Here is a 23,387-nt window from a genome sequence, read left to right as displayed (position 1 = left end):
GTCAATGAACTAAATGTTACAATTCAAAGTCAGAGACTAGCTGATGGGATACAAAAACAATGCCCATATATATGCTGCCTACAAGAGAGTCAATTCAGATTGAAAGACACACAATGACTGAAAGTAAGGGGATGGAAAAAGGTGCTCCATGCAAATAGAAATCAAAAGAAATCTGGGATAGCAATGCACATATATCAGACAAAATAGGCTTTAAGACAAAGACTTCCAAGAAACAAGAAGGACATTATATAATGATCAAGGGATCAGTCCAAGAAGAAGACATAACAATTGTAAATATATGTGCATCAAGTATTGGAGCACCTAAACACATAAAGCAAATATTAATAGATACAAAGGGATAAATCAACAGTAATACAATAATAGTAGGGGAGTTTAACACCCTGTTTACATCAATGGACAGATCATCCGGACAGAGAATCAATAAGAAAACATGGCCTTAAATGACTCATTAGACCAGATGGATTTAACAGAACATTATAACAAAGGCAGCACAATACATATTCTTTTCAAGTGTACTTGGAATATTTTCTAGGATATATCACATGGTAGGCCATAAAACAAGCTTTGGTAAATTTAAGAAAATTGAAATTATCTCAAGCAACATTTCTGATCATAATACTATGAGACCAGAAATCAACCACAAGAAAAAAAAATTGCAAAAAAAACAAATGGAGGCTAAAAAATATGCTACTAAACAACAATGGATAAGTGAGGAAATCAAAGAGGAAATTTAAAAAATACCTGGAGAAAAACAAAAATGAAAATCCAAAATCTTGTGATACAGCAAAAACAATTGAGGGAAATTTATAGTGATATCTCAGAAAACAAGAAAAATCTCAAATAAGCAATCTAACCTTATACAAGGAACTAGAAAAATAACAAACAAAACCCAATGTTAGTAAAAGGAAAGAAATCATAATGATCAGAGCAGAAATAAATGAAATAGAAAGTAAATGATAAATCAATGGAACTAAGACCTAGTTTTTTGGAAAGAAAAAAAATCAGTAAACCATCACCAAGAGTCATCCAGAAAAAAAAGACAGATGGCTCAAATCGATAAAATCAGAAATGAAAAAGGAGAAGTTACAAAGAGACACCACAGAAATACAAAGGATCATAAAAGGTTACTACAAAAATTACATGCCAATAAAATGGACAACCAAGAATAAATAGACAAATTACTAGAAATGTCAAATCTTCCAAGACTTAAGCATGAATAAATAGAAAATATTAACAGACAAATCACCAGTAATGAAATTGAGTCAGTAATTAAAAAAGAAAATTCTTAACAAGAAAAAGTTCAGGACCATATGATTTTGTAGGTGAATACTACCAAATATTTAGAGAAGAGTTAATATCTATCATTCTCAAACTATTACAAAAAAAAATTACAAAGAGAGCAGTACTTTGGAATTCATTCTGTGAGATCAGGATCACCCTGATACCTAAGTCAGACAAAGATGTCACAGAAAAAGAAAATTACTGGCCACTTCACTGGTCACTACAGATGCAAAAATCTTCATGAAAATATTATCAAAGTGAATTCAACAATACATTTAAAAGGTCATATATCATGATCGAATGGGATTTATCCCATTGACACAAGGTTGGTTCAATTTCTACAAATCAATCAATGTGATATTTTACATTAACAAACTGAAGAATAAAAATCATATGATCATCTCAATAGATGGAGAAAAAGCTTTTGACAAAATCTAACACCCATTTATTAAAAAAAACTACCTCAACATAATAAAGGCCATATGTGATAAGCACACAGATAATATCATGCTTTATGATGAAAAGCTAAAAGCACTACCTCTAAAATAAGGAATAAGACAAGGATGCCCACTATCAACTCTTCCATTCAACATAGTATTGGGAGTCCTAGCAACAGCAATCAGACAAGAAAAATAAATAAAAGTAATCTAAGCTGGGAAGGAAAAACGAAACAGTCACATTTTGCAGATGATATAGTACTATACATAGAAAATCCTAAATATGCCACTGAAAAATTCTAGACCTCATTTGAATTTAGTAAAGTTGCAGGATACAAAATTAATATACATAAATATGTTGTATTTCTATACAATAAAAATAAAACTTCAGAAATAGAAATTAGGAAAACAATCCCATTTACAGTCACAAAAAAGAATAAAATGCCTAGGACTAAACGTATCAAAGGAGGTACTCAGAAAACTTTAAGACACTGATGAAAGAACTGAAGATGACACAGACATATGGAAATATATATTTTGTTCAAGGTGTGAAAGAGTTAATATTGTTAAAAGGACTATACTACCCAAGGCAATCTATAGATTCAATACAATTCCTATCACAATACCAGTGGCCTTTTTCAAAGAATTAGAGAAAATAATTTTAAAATTTGCGTAAAAAAACAAAACACCTGAATAGCTAGCACAATCTTGAGAAAGAACAGAGCTGGAGGTATCATGCTTCCTGACTTCATACTGTATGACAAAGATACAATCATCAAAACAGTATGGTACTGGCACAAAAACACACACATAGGCCAATGGAATGGAACTGAGAGCCTGGAAATAAACCCATATATCTATGGTCCATTAATCTATGACAAAGGAGGCAAGGATACACAATGGAGTAAAGATAGTCTCTTCAATAAATGGTGCTGGGAAAACTGGATAACTACATGTAAAAGAATGAAATTAGAACATTTTCTCATACCATATTAAAAAATAAATTCAAAGTGAGTTAGACTTAAATGTAAGACTGGAAACTATAAAAGTTCTAGGAGAGAACACAAGCAGAACACTCCTTGACATAAATAGTAGCAATCATTTTTTGGGATATGTCTCCTAAGGCAAAGGAAATAAAAGCAAAAATAAATAAATGGGACCTAATTAAACTTAAAAGCTTTTGCATAGCAAAGGAGACCAGTGACAAAATGAAAAGACAACCTACTGAATGGGAGAAAATATTTGCAAATGATATGACCATTAAGGGGTTAATATCCAATATTAACAACTCATACAAGTCAACATCAAAAAAAAAGACTCTTTCAAAAATTCACTGAAGACCTGAATGAACATTTTTTCCAGTGGAGATATACAGATGGCCAACAAGCACAGGAAAAGATGTTTAACATTGCTAATCATCAGAGAAGGAAAAATCAAAACCGCAATGAGATATTACCTCATACTTGTCAAAATGGGTATCATGAAAAAGACAACAAATAGTAAGTATTGTTGATAATGTGGAGAAAAGGGAACACTTGTACATGGTTTTTGTGAATTTAAATTGGTGCAGTCACTGTTAAAAACAATGTGGAGGTTACACAAAAGACGAAAATAGAACTACCATTTAATTGAACAACTGTACTCCTGGGTATATATCCAAAGAAAATGAAAACTTCAAAAAGATACATCTAACCTCAATGTTCATTACAACATTATTTACAACAGCCAAATATGGAAGCAACCTAAGTGTCCATCAACAGATGAATTGATAAACAAGATGTGGTGTGTGTGTGTGTATATATGTATATATATATATATATATATATATATATATATATATATATATCTGCCATAAAAAAGAATGAAATTTTGCCATTTGCCCCAAAATGGATGGACTTGGATGGTATTTTTGCTTAGTGAAATAATCAGACAGAGAAAACACAAATACCGTATGTCATCACTTATATGCAGCATATAAAAATTAAACATACTAGTGAAAAAAGAGAAAGACTCCAAGATATAGACAACAAACTAGTGTCTACTGTGGGGAGAGGGAAGAGGGGAGGGGCAAGATAAGGATAAGGGATTCAGAGGTACAAACCACTATGTATAAAATAAATAAACCATGAGGATTTATTGTATAGCACAGGGAATATAGTAAATACTATTTATTTATTTTTGCCTTTTAGGGCCGCAGCTGCAGCACATGGAAGTTCCCAGGCTAGGGGTCCAATAGGAGCTACAGCTGCCGGCCTAGGCCACAGCCACAGCAATGCAGGATCAAAACCACGACTGCAACCTACACCACAGCTCATGGCAACACCAGATCATGACCCACTGAGCGAGGCCCAGGATCGAACCAATATCCTTATGTATTCTAGTCATATTCATTTCTGTTGCACCACAAAGGGAACTCCAGTCAATACTTTATAATAATTATAAATGTAATATAATCTTTAAAAATTATAAATCATTATGTTTTACACCTGAAACTAAATAATATTGTAAACCAACTGACTTCAATTTTAAAAAAGATTGGGCAGAGTTCTCAAATAGGCATTTTTCCAAAGAAGATATACAAATAACTAACAGGCACTGGAAATGCTGCTCAACATCACTAATCATAATAGAAATGCAAATAAAAACCACAATGAAGTATCACTTAATAACTGATGGAATGACTATCACCAAAAAACAAGAAATAACAGGTATTGGCAAGAATGTGGAGAAAATGGAACATTCATATACTGTTGATGGGAATGTAAATTGGTACATTCTCAATGCAAAACTACTACAGAGTTCCTCAAAAAATTAAAAATAGAACTACCATATAATCCAGCAATTCTACTCCTGGGTATTTATCTGAAGAAAAATGAAATACTATTTTCAAAAATACATATATGTACCCAATAGTTCATTGCAGCATTATTTACAACAGCCTAGATATGGAGGCAACTTTAGGTGCCCATCAACTGATGAATGGACAAAGATTATGTGGTATTTATATACAATGGAATACTACTCATAAAAATAATGAAATTTTTCCATTTGTAACAACATGGATGGACCTGTAAGGTATTACGTTAAGTAAATATGTCAAACACGCTTTCACTTATATATGAATAGAGGAGAAAGACAGATATAAAAAACAAACTAGTGGTTATGATAGGGATATAGATGGACAAAATAGGTCAAGGGAATTAAGAGGTAAAAACTCTCTCCTATAAATAAGTTTTCAAGGCTATAATGTATAACACAGGAAATATAGTCAATAATATAATATGTCTGTATGGTGCATAATCTATAAAAATACTGAATTAGTATGATGTACACCTGAAACTAATACTGTAAATCAACTATACTTCAATTTTAAAAATTAAACTTCATATAAATTGATTCTTGTAAAATTTTTTTTATTATAGTTGATTTACAATGTTCCTTCAATTTCTGCTGTGCAGCAAAGTGACCCAGCTATCCATACACACACATTATTATTTTTCTTTTCACTTTCCATCATGTTCGAACCCAAGAGACTGAACAGAGTTCCCTGTGCTGTACAGCAGGGCCGCATCACCCATCCATTTTAAATGTAACAGTCTGCATATACCAACTCCAAACTCCCCATCCACTCCCCTCTCTCCCGCCTCACTCCTGGGAAACACAAGTCTGCCCTCCACATCCGTGATCCATTTCTGTTTTGTAGATAGATCATTTGTGTCATATTTTAGACTCCACATATAGGTGATATCATATGGTGTTTGCCTTTCTCTTTCTGAATTATTTCACTTAGTATTAGAATCTCTAGTTCCATCCATGTTGCTGCAAATGGAATTATTTTGTCTTTTTATGGCTGAATAGTACCCCATTTTATATATAGGTTAGCACATCTTAACAATCCATTCCCCTGTCCATGGACATTTGGGTTGTTTCCATGTCTTGGCTATTGTGAACAGTGCTGCAATGAACACGCGGGTGCATGTGTCTCTTTTAAGTAGAGTTTTGTCCGGATAGATGCCCAAGAGTGGGATTGTGGGGTCATATGGAAGTTCTATGTATAGATTTCTAAGGTATCTCCAAACGGTTCTCCATAGTGGCTGTACCAGTTGACATTCCCACCAGCAGTGCAGGAGGGTTCCCTTTTCTCCACAGCCCCTCCAGCACTTGTTATTTGTGGATTTATTAGTGATGGCCATTCTGACTGGTGTGAGGTGGTATCTCATGGTAGTTTTGATTCGCATTTCTCTTATAATCAACGATGTATTTTCTTAGTAATACTAGGATGTGTCAAAGAGTCTGAAGAACTTCCTGCTATATTGTTATATCCCAAAATGTGAAATCATATCTGACTTTTATGTTTCCCCAATGCTTAAAAGAGCCCTTAGCAATGGTTTTATTTTTTGGCTGCATCCATGCCATGTGGAAGTTTCTGGGCCAGGGACTGAACCCATACCACAGCAGTGACTCTAACTATAGCAATGACAACACTGGATCCTTAACAATGAAGCCACCCGGGAACTCTTAAAAATGTTTATTGAATAAAAATATTAAATTTTAATAAAACCTAAATATAAGAGTAAAATAGCCTTAAGACTATCCAACACAGTATAAGCTATTGGTCAGTTATTTTTTTAAATATACTATATAAATATCTCATTCAAATGTTTTAAAAGGAATAATTAAACATATTAGCACATTGGCTTATTACTCTACAGAATTGTAACAGAAAATATATTTTTGTAGCTAGATTACTTAAATATTATTCCCTGGAACACTGCTCCTACTCAAGGGGACATTCATCCTTAAAATAATATTTTTCATCAAATCATTTTTTTTTTTTTTTTGCTCTTTTAGGGCTTCACCCACGGCATATGGAGGTTCCCAGGCTAGGGGTAGAATTGGACCTATGACTGCTGGCCTAAACCATAGTCACAGCAACTTGGGATCCGAGCTGTGTCTGTGACCTACACCACAGCTCATGGCAACACCAGATCCTCAGCCCACTAAGCGAGGCCAGGGATGGAACCCTCATCCTCATGGATACTAATTGGATTCATTTCCACTGCGCCATGATAGGAGCTCCATCAATTCTATTTTTTTCTTTAAGATAAAAACAGTAAACACTTTAGTTTTTCCTACCAGGAATAAGAACGGAAGATTGTAGGTTTAAGTAATATTTTCCATATCCCATGTATCTTTATAATTTACATTTTACAAGTATACCTCATATCAAAACTTTTAAGTGTTTCAAAGACTCTACCCATTTGAAATAGAAATAAGAACACTCTCCTATATGCTGATTCATGATATCATGGATTTCTCTGAAAAAAAAGTCACCATTTTTCAAATGGTGTGCTTTTCTTTTTTTTCCCCGTTTTAATAGTAAGCATTCATCTTTATGCTGCAAAATGTTCACAATAGTGATTTTTTTCTCATATTATAGTGCTCTCTCACTAGGTAGAATCAAAAGTTATAGTCCCATACCCTAAAGGTGGCTGACATTTCAAAAGCTCTGCTAAACAGAAAGCTTTCAAATTTAAGTTTCATACTGTCTGCTGGAAATGACAAGAAAGGGAATATTTTGAGGCTAATGTTCAAATCAGTCACTCAGCTTTTCACATATCTCTTGCTGATGATGCTGTTCATTTTATTTGATAAATTATACAATGACAAAAAGCAAGAGACTTTCTCAAAGTATTTTTCTCTTATGGGAGACTAGCTGATAAAGTATGGCATAACCATAATATTGTGCTTTTTTCTAAGGTAAAGATTTCCACAGTAGTTTTCATATAAAGAATCCTAGACCTAAGTTGCACTTAGTCAATTATAGGGAAGCATCTAATGGTGATAGAAACAAATTTTGTATTAGTAATATTGTGGCAGTAGCAGTAAATAAATAGGATGCAAGGAAAGAAAAATGGGAAGTATGATATATGTTTCTTGAGGGAGTTTAAACTTATTGCTTATACTTGGACTCAGATATTTGTTGCTTGATTAATTGGGTAAATGGCTTGTTTTCCTAGACTTTGTAAAAACATGATAAATACTGACTTACTTTGAAATTGCATTATAAGCTATATTAAATTTTAAAATACTAAAGGATGGCAGTAGTATCAGTAATCGGTGCCTTTAACTTTTTTAAACTTTCATTTTTTTCTGCTAAAGGATGCTTTTATTTTTTCCGCTAAAGGATGCTCTTGCAGCTAATTAGCTAATTTTGGCAAAGAGGATAGGTGGCTATGTCCTAAACCCTAGCTCTGATTTACCAGGTTAAGGCATGTGGTACTTCATGTAAATATCAATATAGAATAATTACATTCCAGGTACTTATTAGAGAAGACAAACTTGAGCTCTATTGTTCATTACTATAAAAAACTTTAGATGATACAAGTATACATTATTTAGGTAGTATTGTCTAAAGAATACACTGCCCACCTATTCCTCAAGATGTGGTCAGTTTTATTATACCATTTTTTTTTCTTTTTACACCTGCACCTGTGGCATATGGAAATTTCCAGGCTGAGGGTCAAATCAAAGCTGCAACTGCAGGCCTAGACCACAGCCATGGCAATGCCAGATCCCAGCCACACCTGTGACCTATGCTGCAGCTTGCCACAATGCAGGATCCTTAACCCACTGAGCAAGATGAGATTGAACCCAAATCCTCACAGATACTATGTTGGGTTCTTAATCCACTGAGCCACAATGGGAGCTCTTTCCATAACATTTTTCAAAGATATGAATTTGTTCTAACACCACTGATATATTAAGGAACAATATGAGAATTAAGAGAATTTCATGGGAATTCCCATCGTGGCTCAGCAGTAACAAACCCCACTAGTTTCCATGAGGATGCAGGTTCAATCTCTGGCCTCGCTCAGTGGGTTAAATGATCCAGCATTGCCATGAGGTGTGGTATATATAGGTCACAGACTCAGTTCGGATCCTGCATTGCTGTGGCTGTGGCATAGGTCATCAGCTGCAGCTCCAATTCAACCCATAGCTTTCCATATGCCACAGGTGTGCCACCCCCATCCCCCCATTAAAAGAAACTTTCCTATTCAGCTATAGTCCAAAAATCAGTAGATGAACGCAAAGAACTATGCTCAGTGTAAAAATACACACACTTGTGTCTCAAAAATCTATCAGCTACCTTAGTTCACCATGTATTATCATCCCACAATGTTTTGTTTTGCCATTCTTCTGCAACTGTGAACATCTTTATAAGTATTCTAGTTCAAAAACAACAAAGTGCATGAAAAGGAAAATTTTAAGTATTGAGAAGTTTGAAATTATGAAGTGTTTAGAAGGAAAATAAGTGAAAGGACATGTGTTTTCCAAGCAACAGAGGGAAAGGAATCCACTTTGTGACCCATCATTAACTAAGTGCAAAAATGAAAGAAAGGTCTATGGTGTGGTATAATAGAAAATATATTTGAGCTTTGTCCAAGATTACTGGTACAGGGCTCCTAAAGCTCTTAGAACTTAATGAGTAACGGAAGTGTCTTTTGTTACTCATAATGAGCCCTTCTCATCACAACTGAATTTTTGCTAGTGAAGGGACTTAAAGTGGGGACCCTAGATAGTCTAGTCTCAGGATGGTTCAAGTCACCAGAAAGACCAAGTGATTAGAGGCTTGGAACTTTCAGCTACAATCCTTGACCTTGAGGGGCAAGGAGGACTGGAGAGTGTGCTCTATAAAAACACTTGAACAGTAAGAATCAAGAAGTTTCTAGGTCGGTGAACAAATGAAGGTGTTAAAGGAATCATGCATCCAAATAGGACATGGAAGCTGCACACCACACAGCCTTAAGCTTTCCTAAACATTTTTCCATTCAGCAAATCCAGGGTTGTATCCTTTATATTAAACCAGGAAACATAAGTAAAGCATGTTCCTGAATTCTGGGAGCTGTTCTAACAAATTATCAAACCTGAGGATGGAGTCATGGGAATCCCCTATTTATAGCAGGCCAATCAGATGTATGAGTGGTCCCTATAAATTACTACTGGTATCAGAAGTGGGGAAAGTCTTATGGGATCTGATGCTAACTCTAGGTAGTGTCAGAAATTAATCAAATTGTTGGATACGCAGTTAGTTTGGAGAATCAGAGAGTTGGTCATTGGTATGGAAAAACCTCCATACAGGCTGAAAAAATTCAAGTACTGCTGTAAAGTCAAGAAAAACAAGACCCGAAGAAACTGAGAAAGTGAAAAATATCGAGTGTATAATAGATCAAAAATGCAAAAACTGGGAATAAATTTTCTCACAAAGAGAATGAACTATCTATACACAACAACTTTAAATAAAAATCACCTAATCCTGCAGAAGTGACTTCTTTTAATCCTAGTGGTGGCTACTTTAGTGGTTTCAATTATGACTACAATTTTAATTTTAGAACCCTTTAGCTGTTAGACAAAACCTTGAATGCAGATGAGAAATCCACAAAATAATTCCCAGCAGTGATACATAAATTAATCTATACATTGGATCAAATTTTCAATTTTGGTTAAATGACTATTATAAGCTTATGCCTTAAAAAGCTGCAGGAAAGGGTTAGAGCGCTCTTAATTGCAGAGAAACATGGCCAGGATATAAGACTGGGAAAGATTTCTAATTGTGATGTTTGGCAATAGTGCCAAAGCCAGGAAAATGACTCATACCCATCAAAATGTGATGCTACAACTTTCCATGTGATTTCAGATAATCCCTCCATGCAAACTCCAATGCCAACTCACAAAATGCTACTCTTCCAAAACCCATTTCCACAAGATAACCAGATCTTTTTCAAGATAAAGTGCCATATTTATTGTAGCATTTATGTACCTTACAGTTTAACCATTTAACATATGTAAAACTGTGGTACCATATTTATTAGGTTCCCATCATTTGTCTTTTTTTTTTATGTGTCACTAGCAAAGTGTATGAATATTGTGCCTCTAGCCTAATTTTTCCCTATGAGCCCTATGGTTTATACTGTGCAATTTTGCAAAATGTGGTGATTTTTTAGGTCACAATAAAGCATGTGATAGCAGAACTGACTATACTTTTAAAATCTATCCCTACAGGAAGCCAGATAACCAGAGAGCTGTGTGATAGAGCCAAATCATTTTGATTTCTCAAATAATTGCTTTCTCTGAATGGCTCTTTGGCACTAGGTAATCAACCTACAGTGAAGGACATTATAAAAACTATCCTCTGAAACTCATCATTCTATTTACTGTGAGAATGTTGGTGGATATGTTGTTCACTACATTACACACTATTCCTTTATGGTGACCCATGAAAGAAATTTCACTTTGGCCTCAGGCCCAGGATGAGTTATGTTTCTCCTGAGAAACTATTTTGTTTTTATTTTTGAGTATACTGAAACTTTCAATGGAGTATCTTAACAGAACTCAATGAATACTCTTAAATAAATGAATAAATGTATCTTTTAGCTATATTTCCTTCTCCACTTTGGCTATTAAAATATAGAAAGTCAAATTTTTGAACATCCTCTAGCAAGTGTACAGGCTTTCATAGCATATATTTTATTACTGTATCTTACCATCTTATCTTTCCTATGCTTATTTTCTTTTGTACAGATGCTCTTTCTCCTTTATTTTTAATTTTAATTTATCTTGTATATATGTTTAAGCCAGTCAAACTGAAGTAATAATAATAATAAAGTACTAGGACTAATGTATGAATCTGCTCTCTGAAAAAAAAGGACAATTTGTGTAAAGTTTCAAAACTCATAAAACAATATTAAAATGGATAGATGTATAATAAATCACTTAGAGTAAAATGGCAAGGGTAAAATCTAAATAGTGTGTGTACAAGTACTGATTGTACAATTCTTTCATTTTTGTTGAAGTTTTAAAATTTTTCATAAAATCCTTGGGAAAAACAATATTATAAAATTATTTAGTGATGCATATATATGTATTAAAAGGGTAGATATTGTAATGCTCTTGTGGCACAGCAGGTTAAGGATCCAGTGTTGTCACTGCTGTGGCTTGAGTTTGATGCCTGGCCTGGGAACTTCCACATGCTGTGGGCATGGCCAAAAATATAAATTAATTTTTTAATAAAGTATAAATATTGCTTAGTGATGCTAAATGTTAGTTAATCATAGGATTTACTTCATGTTGTGGGGTGCTGAGGAAATATACTCACTAAGAGGTTTATAGGGAGTGTGCTTCCAGTAGTTTTGTAAATTTTTATTTTTAAGTTGGGTGGTAGACTAGTTTCGAGAAATTTAATACCTTGATGGAAAAATGATATAGAACAGAAACACAGCTATGATTTGGAATACATGGAATGAAATGCAAAAGGCATCCCAAGTTGGGGTATTTACCCATGGAAAGAATATGATTTTTTCCAAGACTACATGTTTTACATATAGTAAGATACTACTATATGCATGTGTGGACATCATTAATATGCATCCTCTGGTCTCAGATGAAAGGAACTAGTAAGCCATAGAGGGAGTTCATAAAATAATCTATCTCTTTCCTATTATTTTTCTCAGATGTTCAACTTACATTACAGTGGGGTGCTTTGCATGAAGAAAATCATTGCTTCTGGCCCATTCTCAAAACCAGAAACATCATTAAAATATTCTGAGCTAAATTCACAATAATGGCTCTCACTTACACATTTCAACTATAACTAATCTTTAAACTTTACTTGAAAATTTGTATAATTGCTGACAGTCTAAATAAGTAGAACTCTGACTAATGAATAAGTTACAAGTCTATTAAGATCCTATTTTCATAGATTTTGCAGATGCAGCACAGAAATTTGCTAGAGGAGACTAATGCTAATAATCCTTCTGAGGTATTTCTGAATTGACACTTTATTGGATTACAATTGCAAAAATCGTGCCAAGTTCACTAGGACTAAGCCACGAGAGAGAGCAGTTTATTTATTTATTAATTTTGTTCCTAAGTGATTCCTGATTAGGAGAATAAAATCCTAAACAAGGATAAATATAGGCTTTCCAAATTATATATGTAACAACAGGGAATCATGAGTATTTCTTCTCCTTCCTCTCCCACATGTGATAACTATGCCCAATAACTTGAAAAGGGGATAAGTTACATATTTTTCATAAAAATAATGTATTCTAATGTGAATAAGACTGAAAACATAAAACGAAAAAAATCTAGAATTGACTGGTCTGAAACCTTTAACAATAAACCTTATTTCAAAGTCCCTGTCCGGCAATTTAAAGACACGAGACATGCATTCTAATCACTATGCCACCAATTTCTTCTAAAGTTAAAAATCTCTCACTATTCTTTACAGCATATTTTACTATGTGTACTTAGGAAACAGACAAGACTAACTAAATCAATTTTCTCTTTGACCTTTACTACTGTATAATCAAAAACAATTTGTTCCATTGTCAAATAATTCGAGTACATCATAAACATTATCCAAGAGGCTTAGTCCTGGCTCAACCATGACCTTAGAAGTTGATAGACAGCATCCAACAAAAAAGTGCCAGTTTTAGCCATTTAAAAGAAAGAGAAAAATATGTTTATTGTCCTCTTGAAACAGAAGGGAGTATTTCCATACATTAATCTTTTTTTCTTTTTTTTTTTTTTTTGCTATTTTGAGACAAAATTATTTTGTTCTGCTGAGATGACCCAATCTCAGAGCAAGTAATTGAATAAAACAAAAGCCAAAGCCTAATACTTTGGGTAAGCTGATTGCAATAAATTAAGTAAAAATATGTATGGAGTTCCCGTCGTGGCGCAGTGGTTAATGAATCCGACTAGAAATCATGAGGTTGCGGGTTCGGTCCCTGCCTTTGCTCAGTGGGTTAACGATCCAGCGTTGCCGTGAGCTGTGGTGTAGGTTGCAGATGCGGCTCGGATCCAGCATTGCTGTGGCTCTGGCGTAGGCCGGTGGCTGCAGCTCCGATTCAACCCCAAGCCTGGGAACCTCCATATGCCGCAGGAGCGGCCCAAGAAATAGCAAAAAGACAAAAAAAAAAAAAAAAAAAAAAAAAAAAAAGAAAAAGTATGGCAACAAAGGGCTAAAGGTTAATTAATAAATCATTAGAAATATTTGACTGTACCTAGTCCACAGATGAACAACACTAAATTATGGAACAGTGCTTCATTTTTAACTAGTAATCATAACCATTAAAGTCAACAGACATTTTAAAGTGTCGGTGTCTTAAAATAAATTTCCTATCGCTTATAACTGGTAACTGGAAAATAGTCTTGCACCATTATTTAGGCCCAGGGATGCGGTGGGTCCGGCGGCTAGCCGCCTGGTGGGGCGGAGTGGCTGCCTGCGAAGCCCGAGCTCTCTGAATCCCTCTTGGCCATCACAACCCTGTGGGTGAGGAAGCGTCCCTGACTCTGGCTGTCTTGGGCTCCAACCTCCACTTTCTGGAAAGGCTCTGGGTCCCTGTTCTCCTCTTACCTGGACCTCAACGGGAAGGGCTCCCCAAGTCTCACGGTTTCTTCTTGAGACCACCAAAGGTCGCAGGCTGCAGCCTCATGGACAAGGTCCTGGACACGACTTCTATTTTGTTGTTGATTGTTGAAGTACTCCAGGGTTTTCTAAATTTTCAACACTTGTGGTTTCTCACCTGAGAACTGGGACTCAGAGATTACCTCTCAGAATTAGATGAGGTCGCACTGTGAAACAGGACATAGGAGAAGTGTAAAGGAGAGTTAGCTTTTGTTACTATCTCAGGACTCTCTCTCCAACATTTGAATAAACTGACAAACAAGAAAGTGAATATTCCTTAAAAATCAAAGGAACCACAGCTTGAAAAATGTGCTGGGCCTAGGTGGTTTTCCAGGTGAATTCTTTTAATATTTTAATTGCGAAAAAAACAATGTCTTAAGCTCCTGGCGAAATGTTAATTTGCTAATAAAGGAGCCAAGAAGATGGCACAAAAAATGAAAAAAAAATATATATAAGCATTTAGATAGAAGATATTCATATATCAAACCATTAACTTTTTATCTCCTGAAAAACACACAAGCTGTGGGAAGCAGTTTAATAGCCTCCCAAATGTCCACATCCAAACCCTAGAAACTGGAAAATTTTCCTTACATAGCAAAGGGACTTTGCAAATGTGATCTTGAGATGAGACCATTATCCTGAATTATCTGAGTGGGCCCAATGTAATCACAAGTGTCCCTAAGGAGGCAGGACAGTCAGAGCTAGAGACAGGGATGTTATTATAGAAGTAGAGGTCAGACTGATGGACCGCATGCCAAGAAATGTAGGTGCCTCAAGGAAACCAATTCTCCCCAAGGTCCTCCAGAAGGAATACTGCTTTACCAACACCTTGATTTTATCCTAATGAAACTTTTTTCTGACTTATCTCTAGAACTGTAAGATAATAAGTACATTTGTGTTATTTAAGCCAGTAAGTTTGTAGAAATTTGTCATAGCAGAATAGAAAACGAGTACATAAGCACAGTTATTTACCTGAAAATACTTTTTACTTTGGCTCTCTGATGTCACAGACAGTATTTATGTGGAAAAAAAAAAGCTCAGTAGCAATAATGGACGTGCCTCAAAACTGCATAGCCAGGAGTTCCCATTGTGGCTCAGTGGCTTAAGAACCTGACAAGTATCCATGAGGATGTGGGATCGATCCCTGGCCTTACTCAGTGGGTTAAGGATCCTGCATTGCCATGAGCTGCCATGTGAGTGTATGTTGCAGACAGGGATCAGATCCCATGTTTCTGTGGCTCTGGCAATGGCCAGGAGCTGCAGCTATGATTCAATCTGTAGCCTGGGAAGTGCCATATGCCACAGGTGCAACCCTAAAAAGCAATTAAAACCAAACAAAACAAACTGCATAGCCAATGATGGTGATGAAAATAATAATAATTACTACAAATTAAGCCATTTAATGGTTTTCAATATGCACATATAAACTCAATTCATTCACATCTAGCTGTCCATGGGATATACATGATAAACAAAGTCAATATCCCAATTTCTGGAGGGACCAAGAACCAGAACCCATGAGCGTATCCTTGTCCTACCACATAACTTCCACTGCCCTTCAAGTTAAATGTTTTGAATTCAAATCCAGTTAGTGCCTTTAGAAAACTTAAACAAACAACAACAAAAATATGTGTATACATTGGAGGGCACCCTTTTCTATATGAATTGAAATAAAAAGAATAGTAATATCAAAATTAAGAGAAGGAAGCCCAACACATTTCTGGATTTATCCCATGGTGACTACTTCAGTATTTTAGATGAAATGCCAAATATCCATTTCCTGAAACTAAAGCAAACAAAACAACAATAACAACAACAAAAAGCAACAACAATCTGTCCCTGCTTTGCTTATACATACATGGACCCACCACAGATGCTAGACACTTAATCATAATTAGATTTTAAAAATCTGGTATTTAGCCAATTGATTACTTTATTCCTCACCTTTATGGACAATATTGTTCTCTTAAGTATTTACTATAACATTCAGTAGCTTAATGTCTCTAAAAGTAAAATTGATTACTTTGTAAAATAAACATAAGATATAATTATCAAAATGATTTAGCTAAGTGAATGGAACTAGGTATCCTCTCTAAATTCTCACTCAAGGTATGTCTTTGATACATTTGAATTAAATTATATTTAGTACAAGAGCTATATTTTAAAATCTGATAAAAAGAACAGCAAAATCTTAAAGTCACAGCTCAGATTAATGCAAGAGTGAATAATTTAAATCAGAATTTTACCACAATGTTTTAGAGTTAATCAATACTTACACAAATGCGATACAGTGATACATCATAAGCATGTCATGAGATCTGAGATTTTTTTCAAACAATGATAATGGCTATCATTTATTGAATTTTTACTCAGTGTCAGGCACTGGAGTAAAGAGTGTAATGCATTATTTTATTTAATTAAGGTAAAGTTACTTTCCATGCTTTATCAATGAGGAAACTAAGAAACAGTAAGGACAAGAGGCAGTACTCTAGCCTAGGTCTACTTTATGCCCAAGCTTTTATTCTTAAGCACTTTGCTGTAATACATCCTACATTATTTCTGGTAAGTTTGGGTAATGCATTTAAAATTGTATCTGTTTTCACAGTTATCAGGAAGATATAGTAGTAGGTTTATTAATCATAGAGTTATATTCCAGAAATATAATACATCCAAAAATAACTCTTAAGTGGGTTGAACATATAATGTAAATAAGAAAATACTGAAAAATTTTGATTCTTGATAGCTTGATAGTTGAGGATCAGATTCTAAAAATTAAATTTCTTCAGTGAAAATTTTGACTCTGTAAGGAGTGTACAGAATAGAGACCAAATAATTAACCTTAACCATATTATGATTCAACATAGCAATGCAGTTTTACTAATCAAGGTCAAATCTGATTAATTTAGTTAAGATTCTGAACACTTGCTTTTTAATTTTTATATTTATTAACATCCTGTTTGAATCTTGGTGATAAATAATAAAAGCTTCTGGTGAGATATGTTAGATGGAAACATATTTACAAAAGTTTTCATATAGAGTGTAAATTGATTAGGTCTTTCACTGAAACACACTGATGAAATACTTTATTGGTATATTTAATACTATATCATTATTACAACTATCTAACATTCACTGAGTGCTTACTGAATGATTGGGATAGGCATTTTATATCCATTACCTCATTTAATGTTCACAATAACCACAGCACAAATACAATCATCTCCATTTGCATAAAAGGAAAGTGAGGACAATATAATTTATTTGTCAAATAAGTGCTGGAGCCACGGCATGAAACCTGGCCTTTCTCTCATGCTCTAGCATTTTGCTCTATTGTCTCAATTCGGTTTAGCTAGTTAGTACTTACTGTGAATGAACATCTGTGATCTCAGTTATAGTGGCTCCAGGATACACAAGAAAAGAATTGGAAATTGCTTGTGTTCTTAGGAAGGTTATAAACTGGTATAGTCCTCATAATTTCCCTATAAAAATGCTTATGAGCCTACATCATTTTGTTTGTTTGTTTTCCTTGTTTTTATACCATGGTGAATTCAGTATTTGCACTCATTTTCTTGCTGAGATTTATTTTATAATAAAATAAATTTTTATTATGCTTCTAGGATGCTACTTGGCAGAAGTAAAATGAACAAAACTTAGGCTACTTTGAAGATCACACTTTGCACTGAAAACCGTATGTTGACACAGTTTAATATCTCTCCTTCCATTAATCCCCCCCCCCCGGAAGAGAAATTACCCTATTTAACATTTATTTCTGAGATCACTGCAATCTTGTTTGTGCTCTTGCCATTCTAATTAAACTGTTCTAAGATTGTCAGTAGTGGACAATTTCATTTCCATTTCTCATTTCACTTAACCTCATGTAATGTCCTGATCACATTCTCATTCTTTAAGTATCTCCTATTTTAACTCTGGAGGCAACTTTCTCTCTGTATTCTCTTCCTAAATCTCTAAATACACTTTTGAAATTGCTGCATCATGGTTTCCCAAAATGAGGTCCATAGATACCTAGGATTCATGGATCTAGTTTCTGAGGCCCATGATTTCTCTTCCCCACTAAGTTATAAGATATATTAGGGTATATACTATGCAGTCTTATTCATTTAATTCCAACATCTAATACAAGATCTGCAACACACTTTGGTGCCCAACAAATATTTATCAAATTTATGAATTTCAGAAAAAGATATTATACATTGATAAAACTAAATGCTCAATTACATGTATGTAAATCCACCAAAACCTTGTAGGTGGGTTTGGAAAATATAATAAAATCTCAAAGATCCAAATTAAAAAAATCAGTGAGCAGTTTTCATGGTAGAATATATAGATTGGACTATTTCACCTAGTAAATACCAATAACTCTTTATTTGCTAGTTTGTTTTTAGAACTATGGTAGACACCAAAAATTCAAATATACAAACATATTTCCAAGCAGTTTACAATATAACTATTGAGGCTAGATTAACTAGTGAAACAATAAAAAAAAAATATAAATTGTATGCTAAACTATGTGTTGTAGACTGAAAATACACTAGTTCAAATAAAGAAAGATACTTAAAAATTGAAGTAGTTAAGAAAGGCTCCCTGAGCTTGCAATAGAAAGCACTGCATAAAAGTTCAGGATAAGAAAGAGAATTACCAGGGATAGATGTAACATGAGCAAAGTTACAGAGAAAGGGATGATCAGGGATTCATGGAAACAAAAGTGATTGGTGTAGCTCTAGAACGAAGACTGTGAATGGGAGAAGGGTTCAGCATACCAATTGATCTCCTGGCAACCCAGTTTGACCTTGGTCTTCACTGTATTTTATGACCCATTATGTTAGTCACCTCTCTATACAGACATGAGTGTGATTACCTGAGTGTAATTATTTATATCAAAAGATGTCACAGTATTTAGTGACTTTTCAAATTTTTGTTGGCTGAGCCTATGCCACAACAGTGACAATACCAAGTATTTAATTTGCTGAACCACCAGGGAACTCCTCCAATTTTTTTAATTTAATTACTATCATAAGAAATGAAATAAGTAACCAAAGCAATTCTTTAGTTCTTCAATATTAAAAAAAGAGATGATATTCTGTTTAAGTATTGGAATGATTCCTGATGTATTTAATAAATTTTCTGTTATTCACAGAAATTCTAAAGGGTGTTTCCTGACTTCTAATGAATACACTGCCAATTCTCTTAATGATATTTATGAAATGATTAAAGGCATAGTCATTGCTATCTATAAAGCAGAGTTCATAACCTTACATCTCTTACCCTGGGAAGAAAATCTGTACTTTCTGTTAATGAAGAGAAAGAGAAAATATATTTCACTCCTTAATGAAGTTTTTACTGTAAAGCAATTTGTTTCACATTAATTTGGAACATTTTAAAATTTTACCAAAAAAAGAAATAAAAGATATTTAAATTAAAAAAGAAGAGGTAAAATTGTCACTATAAGCAGATGACATGATACTGTATATAGAAAACCCTAAGGATTCCACACCAAAACTACTCTAACTCATCAATGAATTCAAGATTAACATTCAGGATACAAGATTAACATTCAGAAATTAGTTGCATTTATGTATACTAACAATGAAATATTAGAAAAGGAATATAAAAATACAATACCTTTTAAAATCACATCCAAAAAAATTAAATACCTAGGAATAAACCTGGCTAAGGTGGTGAAAGACTTATACACAGAGAACTAAAAAAAATTAATCAAGCAAATTAAAGAAGATAAAAAGAAATGGAAAGATATCCCATGCTCCTGGATTGGGAGAATTAATATTGTTAAAATGGCCACACTACCCAAAACAAGCTACAGCATTAATGCCATTCCTATCAAATTACCTATGACATTTTTCACAGAACTAGAACAAATAATCCAAAAAATTATATGGAACCTTAAAAAAAACAAAATTGCCAAAACAATCCTGAAGGGGGAAAAGAGCAGAAGGCATAACTCTCCCACACTTCAAACAATATTACAAAGCTACAGTAATCAAGACAGTGTGATATTGGTACAAAAACAGACATACAGATCAATGGAACAGAATAGGGAGCTCAGAAATAAACACAGACACCTATGATCAATTAATCTCCGATAGGAATGTCTTTTCAGCAAGTGGTGCTGGGAAAACTGGGCATCTACATGTTAATCAATGAAACTAGAACATACCCTTACACAAAAATGTTTGAACACAAAATGGCTTAAAGACTTAAACATAAGACATGACACCATAAAACTCCTAGAAGGAATGATAAGCAAAACATTCTCTGACATAAACTGTACAAGTGGTTTTTTTTTTTTTTTTTTTGGTCAGTTGTCCAAGGCAATAGAAATAAAACAAGCAAATAGGACCTAACCAAGCTTACAAGTTTTTGCACCATTAAAAAAAGACAACCTATGGAACCTATGGAATGGGAGAAAATATTTACAAATGATGCAACCTACAAGAGCTTAATTCCAAAATATACAAACAAGTCATGCAACTCAACGATAACAACTGATTTAAAAATGGGAAGAAGACATAAATAGACATTTCTCCAAAGGAGACATACAGATGGCCAGCAGGCACAAGAAAAAATGCTCAACATCACTAATTATTAGAGAAATGCAAAACAAAACCACAATGAGGTACTACTTCACACCTGTCAGAATGGCTCTCTTTAGTAAGTCAATAAATAACAAATGCTGGAGAGGGTGTGGAGAAAAGGGAACCCTCCTTCACTGTTGGTGGGAATGGAAATTGGCAAAACCACTATGGAGAATAGAATGGAAATTCCTCAGAAAACTAAAAATAGAACTACCATATGATCCAGCCATCCTACTCCTGGGCATATATCCAGAAAAAACTACAATTCAAAAAGATACATGCACGAGTATGTTCATAGCAGCACTATTCACAATAGCCAAGGTATGGGAGCAACTGAAATGTTCATGAAATGGATAAAGATGTGGTACATATATACAATTGAATACTATTAAGTTATAAAAAATGAAATAATTGCATTTTCATCAACATGGATGGAACTAGAGATTCTCATACAAAATGAAGTCAGAAAGAGGAAGACAAATACCATATGACATCACTTATATCTGGAATCAAATATATGGTACAAATGAACCTATTTGCAAAACAGAAACAGACTCACAGACATGTAGAACAGACTTATGGTTGCCAAGAGGGAGGGGGAGGAAGAGGAAGGTACTGAAAGTTTGTGGTTAATAGATGCAGACTATACATTTAGAACAGATAAGCAGTGTGGTCCTACTGTATGGCACAGAGAACAACATCCAGTCTCTTGGGATAGACCATGATGGAAGATAATATAAGAAAGGGAATATATGTATATGTATGACTGAGTCACTTTGCTGTAGAGCAGAAATTGGCACAACATTGTAAATCAAATATACTTTAATAAAAAAATTCACTTAGTAGATGGGAATATTTTATATTTTAAATGCAGAGACCAAAGCACAAAGAAGTAAGAATTACACAAGTCTGAGACCAGATTTATTAAGTGAAGACAGAGTATGGTTAGGAAAATATTTTTAATAATTACTGTTTATCTAAAATTGGAATCAAAGCACAATGCTGCCTTCACTTGTTTTGCACATGGAACAAATTTAGAAATAGATCTGGGAGGGTCAGATCAGAATTTCCAAAGTGACAAAAGATGTACACCTAATATCTTGTCCACTTCTGTTATTAATAATTGGGGAAAATATAAAATAGATGAAATGAAAAGGAAGTGGAAAAATGCACTGTCAAAATAGGACAAAGAAACTAAGCCTAAGGCACTCTTATTTTAGTGTACCATATCTGAAATAAATTTGGCACATTAAAAGAGGAAATCAATATTTAAACTTTAATGTGTCCATATGGCTAAGAAAACATTGATAACATCGTGTTGGACATCCCAATTTTTAAAAGGAAACAGTCAAAAGGGAACTAGAATTTTTACACTGTTTGTACATTCAATGGCTGTTGCTTCTGAAAAGACAGAGAGAATTTAGTTATTTGGGTATTTGAGGCCATTTAAAGGATAGCTATTATTCAACAATATCTTTGATTCAGTTAATACAACTTTTGATTTCTCAAAGCTCTGAATAGTATTTTCACTTGAAATTGATTCCATTGTTATTTACTCTACAGGGAAACTGTAGGAGACATAATAAAGGTATCTCGAAGTGGGAATTTACATCAGCTATTGCTTGATGCTCTTAAACTTTACACTGATATTATAAATTTTTATCAATTTATGCTTATAAATGAGACAGAAATAATTTTTTCTCTTCTTTCAGATAATGGAAATCACAGGGGTACTTTTATTGATCAAACTAGTGAATTATTTATCAAAATGATAATTAGGACTGAGGATTTTGTAATTCTAAGGAGATATGTTTACTATTTCAAGCTGAAACAGTAATTAAGTTGCTGGTGGCATATATAATTTTATATTTCAATTTTTCTCAATTTTAATATATCAGTTTATACTATTTTGTTTAATTTTAATAAAATAAATGTTAAACACATAATCAGGTTGAGGTGACCCTAGAGCAATGAGTTACTATAATTTTACTTTACTTTTCATTTTACTCCCTGTTGGAAGTTCCAATAAATCCTTTACTAATAAATCAGTCTAATGCTTCATTAGCATTCTTGTAAAGTATTGGTGGTAAATCTAGATAACTGAAATTAAGAGTTACACGGGGTGTTTCCATTTCATATAGGTAAAATTTACTTACAAAATATATGTGGCACATGTTTGTACAAATGTAGGGATATTGAGGAAAAGAAGATTATAGTTGGAACCTCTTGCTGACTTCATGGAAATTTTCTATATCTGATACACTCTTGTTTTAAGGTTGTCAGATGAAGAGTTGAATCAGTGGAAATTAAAGGGGAGCATGGCACAGGGGTTCCCAAATAGAGCAAGGCTGAAGAACATAGAAAAAATTGTGGTAGAATGTATGAGAATGAAGATAGGGGAAACAAAGTTTATGTAAACAAAGTAAATGTAAATGTAAGGTTTATATTGAAATAAGCAAAGTAAATTAACATATAGACTTCATCTGACAACCCTCTTTCAAAAATGTGTGTAAACACCTGTGTGTATGCCCACACACCTTTTCCCCTTCTTATCTATACTCATAC

The 23,387-nt window shown here is 33.9% G+C and overlaps 1 long non-coding RNA gene across 1 annotated transcript in view; it reads right to left on the bottom strand.

The window, feature by feature from the left end:
- Positions 1 to 14,323, bottom strand: part of LOC110257846 — a 47,946-nt gene extending 33,623 nt beyond the window's left edge. The window contains exon 1 of the long non-coding RNA XR_002340854.1: positions 14,161 to 14,323. This is a non-coding gene — a long non-coding RNA (uncharacterized LOC110257846). The remainder of the gene's footprint in view (positions 1 to 14,160) is intronic.

The sequence above is a fragment of the Sus scrofa genome, chromosome X (assembly GCF_000003025.6).
Source record: "Sus scrofa isolate TJ Tabasco breed Duroc chromosome X, Sscrofa11.1, whole genome shotgun sequence".
Lineage (NCBI taxonomy): Eukaryota > Metazoa > Chordata > Mammalia > Artiodactyla > Suidae > Sus > Sus scrofa.
This window is presented reverse-complemented; position numbering and strand designations above follow the sequence as displayed.